The following is a 6,402-nucleotide window of genomic DNA, read 5'->3' on the forward strand; positions in this document are numbered from 1 at the left end:
GAGCAAGATACGCCGATTCACGAACGTACGTACGCCCGTCGCAATTAGTTACGCCGTTTACGTAAGACATACGCCGGCGTAAAGATAAAGCAGGTCTCTAGGTGGCGCAGCCCATGCAAGGTATGGACGTCAGAACAGGCGTATCTTTTTACGTTGTTTACGTAAGTCATATACGCGAATAGGGCTGTGCGTAAGTTACGTTCACGTCGTAGGCAGTGTTCGACGTATCTTAGGCTTTCTATCCGACGCATGCGCACTGGGATACGTCCACGGACGGCGCATGCGCCGTTCGTTCGAAGTGTAATTTACGTGGGGTCATGCTTAATTTACATAAAACACGCCCACCTCTTCCACATTTGAATTACGCGCGCTTACGCCGGCCGATTTACTAAGTAGCGGCGGCGTAGCGTAAATAAGATACGCTACGCCCGCACAACGTAATGCCGCCCTACGTGAATCTAGGCCATAGACTACAGACCAGTGTTAATTTTTAAGTCAAATTTCAAGTTAGTTTTAGTCTTATGCCCCGTACACACGATCGGGCTTTTGCCCGGCCAAAATCACATCGGAATTCCGGTGGAATTGCATCGGAGTAAAAAAAAACATGTTCTCTATCTAAACTCTGATGAAATTCCTCTGAATAGCCGATGGGACATACACACAATCAGGCCCCGTACACACGGCCGAGGAACTCGACGTGCCAAACACATCGAGTTCCTCGGCCAGTTCAGCCCTGAAGCCGCCGAGGAGCTCGGCGGGCCGAGAGCTCCCATAGAACAACGAGGAAATAGAGAACATGTTCTCTATTTCCTCGTCGAGCTCCTCGTCGGCTTCCTCGGCCGAAAGTGTACACACGACCAGTTTCCTTGGCAGAATTCAGCCAGAAACTCGGTCGGAAGCTGAATTCTGCCGAGGAAACTGGTCGTGTGTACGGGGCCTCAGAATATCCGATGGAAAAAGTCAGACAGACATTTTCCCATCGGAAATTCTGATCGTGTGTATGGGGCATTAATCTTGTGACTAAAATGGCATTTTAGTTTTAGTCCCATTTTAGTCTTTTGACTAAAATGCCATTTCAGTTTTAGTCTTATTTTAGTCATCTCAATTGTTTTAGTTTTAGTCGAATTTTAGTCGACTAAAATAGTATTCATTTAGTCGACTAAAATGTTTGTTGTTTTAGTCGACAAAATTTACACTGCTGTATACAGGAATTGCAGAATAATTATAAACTTTAAAAAAAGTACATCTGTACATTTGCCATACTCCACATGCACCCCACTGCTAATTATTAATATAAAATATCATTATAAATCCATAGAAGAACAAAATATCAGTTATAATGGTAACATTAGGTAGTATAGTGTTACATTTGAAAATGCATCTCCTGGTTGGCATGTCATGTATTGAATGATAGGTCTGATTTATGTATTTTCTTGTTGCAGTGCCCAGAAATAGACACAAAGAAGCAAATTGACGTGAAGAAACTGATTCACTACAGAAGAAGAAATCAGAGGAGAATTGCAGATGAGCACCAGAGATTGTTTGATGGCTTCAGCTTCATAAGCAGGAAATGGAGAAAGATGCTGAAGAGGCAATGAAAGAATAAGATCTAAAGAAACACTCACTAATCCGAGAGTCCTGTACTGTCTTACGCCGGGCCGATCCTTTGCTGGTCTTCGGATCCCCGGTATTGCCAACTAGATTTAGGGAGCCAGCTAAGACCCCAAGTGCGCATGCACAAAATCCGGCTGTGCTTTCAGTCTGATCCTGCAGCCTCCTGAGACATGTGAAGTGTAATTTTCATCTCTCCTGACGTGGATCGACATCGCTGGACATCATTTTGGATTTATATTGTATAATATAACCCTGACTCTTTCGGGTCACTCATTGCAATTGACAATGACGTTACTAAGGGGGTGCAGAGCCAGAGGGATATAGTACAGTCTTAACATAAGGGGAATCCACTGGTGGGTGCCATAGATTTACAATGCTGGACAAAGTGAATAACATTGGAACAGTATGTTACATAACCGCCGGTGAGAAGATCGGCAGGACAGGGGTTTGCCAGTTCAGCAGATCCCCACCTTTGTGCATCACTCATTGTGACTGACATACACCGACATTGCTGGAAGACATACAGGAAATGACTTTGGATTTATATCGCATTACATAACCCCGTCCATTTTGGGTGTGAGGATTGTATTCATTTCCTATAATCTTCTAGACTGTAAGCTCTAACGAGCAGGGCCCTCTGATCCCTCCTGTATTGAATTGTATTGTGACTGTACTGTCTTCCCTGATGTAAAGCACTGCGCAAAATGTTGGCGCTATATAAATCCTGTATAATAATAATAATATAATAAATAAATTGCTAATAAACAATACACCCCAGATTTTGCTGAAATAGCTCAGTTGGTAGAGCGTTAGATTGAAGGTCTAAAGGTCCCTGGTTCAACCCCAGGTTTTGGCAGCTGTTGAGGTGTTCCCAGGAGTTTAAGGAAGTAGAATGAATTTATATTGGCTAAATAAAGAGCGATATATGGAGACCCGATTAGCGATCGATCCTTTTGTCTTTTATTGTATTGGCTTTTATGGAAAGCACGATGATTCATGTTTTAAGCCCATTTCACATGACATTATGTCCGCAGTGGCCCAGATTCAAGTAGAATTGCGCGATATTTGCGGGGGAGCAGGGCAACGATTTTGCCCTGCGCCCCCGCAAATATTTTGCGCTGCCCTCGATTCACGGAGCAGTAGCTCCGTGAATTGCGAGGGCGCGCCGGCAAATTTGCCCGGCGTAAGCGCGCGCAAGTTAAATGATCCCGCCGGGGGCGGGAATCATTTAAATAAGGCGCGCTCCCGCGCCGAGCGTACAGCGCATGCTCCGTCGGGAAACTTTCCCGACGTGCATTGCGGCAAATGATGTCGCAAGGACGTCATTTGCTTCTAAGTGAACGTGAATGGCGTCCAGCGCCATTCACGTTTCACTTACGCAAACGCCGTGAAATTCAAATTTCACGGCGCGGGAAGGCCGGCTATACTTTAGCATTGGCTGCCCCTACTATTAGAAGGGGCAGCCTTGCGCTAAAAGTAGCCGTACGGAAACTCCGTACCTGGCTTGCGCGGGGCCCGCGCAAGCTTGTGAATCAGTGGTAGTATGCAATTTGCATACTACACGCTGATACACAATGGGAGCGCCCCCTAGCGGCCCCCGCAAGAATGCAGCCTAAAATCTGCGAGGCATAAGAGCCTTATGCCGCGCAGATTTTAGCCTGCAGTCGGTGTAACGAGGTTCCTGAATCAGGAGCACTCGTTACACCGGAGCAAGTAAGCACTTGCGCTGTGTAACCTATGGTTGCGCGGGCGCAAGTGCTTCTTGAATCTGGGCTAGTGTTTTTAATACCTGAGCTCCTTCAGTTTTTGCCCGGAGGACAGGGGTAGACCGCTGTCAGCTCTATGGGCTACCGGATATAAAGGATTCCGCTATACCTTTACAGCAGGAAACTTCTGATCTGGTCCAGAAAATGATGCAGTCTTCTGTTTTTTTTTCTTCTGGACTTGGATGGACCCGGTTAAGTTAAATTATAAAAAAGTAAATATAATTAAAAGATAAAAAAAAAAAAATATTGTTTTATTGAGTCAATGGTACATCATTACTATGTGTTATTGTTAACCATTGTTATTTTCTTGCAGAAACATCAAACAGAACTGTTTATTCTGACAGCAGCAGGGTGCGGCTCTCAGATTATATTAGTGATGCAGCAAAATTTCAGCTTTTAGGATTTAACCACTTAAGGACCGCCGCCTGTTGATATGCGTCCACAGAATGGCACGGCTGGGCAGATGGACGTACCGGCACGTCCTGTACATCTACCCAGCTGTGGGTCACGGGCGCGAAGCTCCGGGACCGCGGGACCCGCGGACCCGATCGCCGCTGGGGTCCCGCGATCGGTCCCCGGAGCTGAAGAACGGGGAGAGCTGTATGTAAACACGGCTTCCCCGTGCTTCACTGTGGCAGCTGCATCGATCGTGTCATCCTTTTTATAGGGAGACACAATCGATGACGTCACTCCTACAGCCACACCCCCTACAGTTGTAAACACACACTAGGTGAAACATAACTCCTTCAGCGCCCCCTGTGGTTAACTCCCAAACTGCAACTGTCATTTCCACAATAAAGAATGCATTTTAAATGCATTTTTTGCTGTGAAAATGACAATGGTCCCAAAAATGTGTCAAAATTGTGCGAAGTGTCCGCCATAATGTCGCAGTCACAAAAAAAAATGCTGATCGCCGCCATTAGTAGTAAAAAAAAAAAAATTATAAAAATGCAATAAAACTATCCCCTATTTTGTAAACGCTATAAATTTTGCACAAACCAACCGATAAACGCTTATTGCGATTTTTTTTACCAAAAATATGTAGAAGAATACGTATCGGCCTAAACTGAGGAATTTTTTTTTATATATATATTTTTGGGGGATATTTATTAGAGCAACAAGTAAAAAATATTGAATTTTTTTTCAAAATTGTCACTCTGTTTTTGTTTATAGCGCACAAAATAAAAACCGCAGAGGTGATCAAATACCACCAAAAGAAAGCTCTAATTGTAAGAAAAAAAGGACGCCAATTTTGTTTGGGAGCCACGTTGCACGACCGCGCAATTGTCAGTTAAAGCGACGCAGTCCCGAATCGCAAAAAGGGGCCTGGTCCTTTACCTGCATTTTGGTCCAGGGCTTAAGTGGTTAAGGATGGCGGTTAGGAAGCAACATAACGCCCAGAGGCGGCCCTAGGCTTTGTGAGCCCTTAGGCAAAACCTAGGCATGAGGCCCCACTCACACCCATAATGGGAAAAAAAATTCAAACGATAAAACATTTAAATTAAAGATATTAAGAGCTTTAAAGTGCTGATGTCAGTGTTCTCTATCTCAGTGCTGATGTCAGTGTTCTCTATCTCAGTGCTGGTGTCTGTGTTCTCTGTCAGGGTGCTGGTGTCCTCTGTGTCGGTCGCGAGGCCCCTGTGAGTGTGAGGCCTTAGGCAACTCCCTTATTTGCCTAATTAGAGAGCCGCCTCTGCAGGGGAAAGACAATTCACACTGTAATACAAGCTGTACACTCACTACGTTACATTGTAGTAAAGTGTCATTTCTTCAGTGTTGTCACATGAAAAGATACAATAAAATATTTACAAAAAATGTGAGGGGTGCACTCACTTTTGTGAGATACTGTATATTCAGTTTTTTATGCATGTGTAATGTTTTCCTCAAAAATGTCATATATGTTTTTTTTAACATTTGTAGAATAAAATATTGACCTTTTATACAAACTTGTGGTACCTATTTGTATGTATCAAGTTTTTAGCATGTGGTACCAGACAGCCTATGTCCAATAATTAGTCTCCTGTTGGATCCCTTCCTCTCATTAGCTTACATAAAGTGATTGTAAAGTCTCGTTTTTTTTTCCTATAAAAATAACAAACATGCTATACTTACCTGCTGTGTTGCAGTGGATTTGCACAGAGCAGCCTTGATCCTCCTCTTCTCAGGTCCCTCTACGGTGATCCTGGCTACTCCCTCCTGTTCAGTGCCCCCACAGCAAACAGCTTGCTATGGGGGCACCTGAGCCGAGCCGAATCAGAGCTCCCTGAGTTACAACATTGCCCTGCACATGGGCGTCCGCAAAACTTTTTTCAGGGGGGGCATCATTTTAAGGTCACCCATGCTCCGCCTCTTTTCGACAATGTCATCACAGTCAGAGACTGCAGACATACTACAGGAGATGATCAGAGACTGCGGACATAATATATATACATTACACCCCCATACACCCAGATACATTACACTGAGGGCTGTAATCGGCACAGTTGCTGCATTTGGCATGGCACAGCGGTGACAATTGATGGGCACAGTGGCGACAATGGCATGGCACAGTGGCTGCGTTTGGTATGGCACAGTGGCGACAATGGCATGGCACAGTGGCAACAATTGATGGGCACAGTGGCGAGAATGGCATGGCACAGTGGCTGCGTTTGGCATGGCACAGTGGTGACAATTGATGGCACAGTGGCTGCGTTTGGCATGGCACAGTGGCGACAATTGATGGGCACAGTGGTGACAATGGCATGGCACAGTGGCGACAATTGATGGCACAGTGGCTGCATTTGATGGCATGGCACAGTGGCGACAATTGATGGCACAGTGGCTGCGCTTGGCATGGTACAGTGGTGACAATTGATGGGCACAGTGGTGACAATGGCATGGCACAGTGGTGACAATTGATGGGCACAGTGGCTGCATTTGATGGCATGGCACAGTGGTGACAATTTTATGGCACAGTGGCTGCGTTTGATGGTCACAGTGGCGGCAATTGATGGTCACAGTGGCGGCAATTGATGGGCGCAGT

At 45.3% G+C, this 6,402-nt stretch overlaps 1 non-coding gene across 1 annotated transcript; it reads left to right on the forward strand.

Moving 5' to 3' along the window:
* The first annotated feature begins 2,397 nt into the window (after positions 1–2,397).
* TRNAF-GAA lies at positions 2,398–2,470 on the forward strand. Its single transcript has one exon. It is a non-coding gene; the product is annotated as a tRNA-Phe (tRNA).
* Positions 2,471–6,402: the final 3,932 nt, after the last annotated feature.

Source organism: Rana temporaria, chromosome 7 (genome assembly GCF_905171775.1).
Source record: "Rana temporaria chromosome 7, aRanTem1.1, whole genome shotgun sequence".
Classification (NCBI taxonomy): Eukaryota; Metazoa; Chordata; class Amphibia; order Anura; family Ranidae; genus Rana; species Rana temporaria.